Here is a 2,742-nt window from a genome sequence, read left to right on the forward strand (position 1 = left end):
TCTGTAGGTACTTTGAGTGAGTGTGAATTTGCCAGCACAGTGTCCATTATTATTTTTAATGTTTATTTCTCATGCATGTTCATAAGGAAGTGGATAATTCAGATAAGCAGGCTTTTAGACATCCAAAAAAAAAAGATTAGGATTCATTAAAGCGGTTCATGTAATGAGAGATTACTTTTACATTACATAATTTTGCAATGAAAGGTGCACTATGTAACTTTTCCATCCGCTAGAAGAAAATTCAAAAGTCAAGTCAACTTTATTTATATCGCACGTTTATAATCACAATTGTTACAAAGCAGCTTCTCAGTGTCAAACAGGACAATATTGCAACAGAATTAGATTTGGCTGTACAGTCGTTCTGGAGAAAACACTGATGTTATCAGCTTATTTTTATTTATCATATAGCGACAATGTTGGCAGATCAGTATTATAGTTTAAAGAATTATTTAAGACCTAATGAATACATTTTATTTGGATATTTAGTTGAATAACTTAGATCATCATTTTAGTGTCCCCAACTGAGCAAGCCAAGCCAAAGGCGACCAAAGGAACCCAAACTCCATCAGGGCATGATGGAGAAGAATACTTTTTCTCCTTTTTTTTTTAAAGACGTAGTTTGATGATGGCAAGTTTGAGTTCAGAGTCTCTGGACATGTGGTCTTCACCTCACAGCCGGTGGGAAAGAATCGGGATAGGACTCGGGCATAAATCATGTTCATGATGAGATTATTAACGTTACTGTAGTGAAGCAGAGCAGGAGCGAGTGTTGAGGAGCTGAGCGAGGCCACTGGAGCGATTGTTACACAAACACACGGGACTTTTATTATGACGGGACACAGTCGCCGGCGCCATTTCCGCTTTACCGGTCATCAGTGTGAGTTAACACAGCTCTGTTTATAATATTAGTCACATCTGAGTGTGTTTAAAATGATGTTATGACGTTACTCTGTGCGTTCGCTCAGCGGTTGCTGTGACTTGTTCACACTGCTAAGAGGAAAGCGCTTCTGCAGAATAAAACCAGAAACCGAGAGTAACGCAGATATGATAATAATAACAAATTTTATTTGTATTGCACTTTACATTTGGAACAAATCTCAAAGTGCTACAGTTAAGATCATTTAAAAATGGGAAAATACTAATAGATTTAATAGCTAAAAGACATACGCTCTCCCAAAAATAAATGATGCAATTGACGGGCGACTCCCTCCGGCGTCCCGGTTCATTGGGTAAAATAGCAATGTTCTCATAATTTACAAATAGTTGGAAACATTTTGAATATTGTAAGAACTCAACTGAACTAAATTTATAACACTGGCCTGGTGGTTTTTAGATATTTTTCTTCAAAATAAATCCTACATAGTGCACCTTTAATTCAGCCAGTTAGAAAAAGGTCAATAAATGTATTAAATCGTGCATTTTACAGATTTTTGTGTACATCAATATAAGATTATACAGTTAGTAAACAGTTAAATTAAATGCCCTTTTAAAAAGGTGTTTAAAATCAGCCAGAAGCTAACCCAGTTAATTAAACACGTCGAGAAAATAGCAAATTAGCGTCTGGTTTAAGACGAGCTTATATTGTGCGGTAGATAAAGGCACAAACACCAGTAAACTGACGAGCACAACCCTTAGTAATTCACCTCATGATTGATTTAAATACTCTCCTCCCATAAATACTGCGTCTGAAAGAGAAACTCCTACAAATGCAATAAGATCAGCTGCAGAAATAACCCTGTCCACACACACACACACACACACACACTGCATAAAATTAACCACCTTCCTAATATTGTGTTGTTCCCCCTTTTGCTGCCAATAAAGGACCCAAGGTTTCCCAGCAGGACATTGCCCAAAGCATCACACTGCCTCTGCCGGCTCGCCTTCTTCACATAGTGCATCCGGTGGCCGGTTCTCCGCTGTTCCTTCCTTGGAGCACTTTTGATAGATACTGACCACTGCAGACCGGGAACAGCCCACAAGAGCTGCAGTTTTGGAGATGCTCTGACCCAGTCGTCTAGCCGTCACAATCTGGCCCTTGTCAAACTCGCTCAAATCCTTACGCTTGCCCATTTCTCCTGCTTCTAACACATTTTGTCAACTTTGACGACAAAATCATCTGTCGGTGGTCATAATGTTATGCCTAATCTGTGTGTGTGTATATATATACAGTATTGTTCAAAATAATAGCAGTACAATGTGACTAACCAGAATAATCAAGGTTTTTAGTATATTTTTTTATTGCTACGTGGCAAACAAGTTACCAGTAGGTTCAGTAGATTGTCAGAAAACAAATGAGACCCAGCATTCATGATATGCACGCTCTTAAGGCTGTGCAATTGGGCAATTAGTTGAAAGGGGTGTGTTCAAAAAAATAGCAGTGTCTACCTTTGACTGTACAAACTCAAAACTATTTTGTACAAACATTTTTTTTTTCTGGGATTTAGCAATCCTGTGAATCACTAAACTAATATTTAGTTGTATGACCACAGTTTTTTAAAACTGCTTGACATCTGTGTGGCATGGAGTCAACCAACTTGTGGCACCTCTCAGCTGTTATTCCACTCCATGATTCTTTAACAACATTACACAATTCATTCACATTTCTTGGTTTTGCTTCAGAAACAGCATTTTTGATATCACCCCACAAGTTCTCAATTGGATTAAGGTCTGGAGATTGGGCTGGCCACTCCATAACATTAATTTTGTTGGTTTGGAACCAAGACTTTGCCCGTTTACTAG

This window comes from Pseudorasbora parva, chromosome 15 (genome assembly GCF_024679245.1).
Source record: "Pseudorasbora parva isolate DD20220531a chromosome 15, ASM2467924v1, whole genome shotgun sequence".
In the NCBI taxonomy this organism is placed as follows: Eukaryota; Metazoa; Chordata; class Actinopteri; order Cypriniformes; family Gobionidae; genus Pseudorasbora; species Pseudorasbora parva.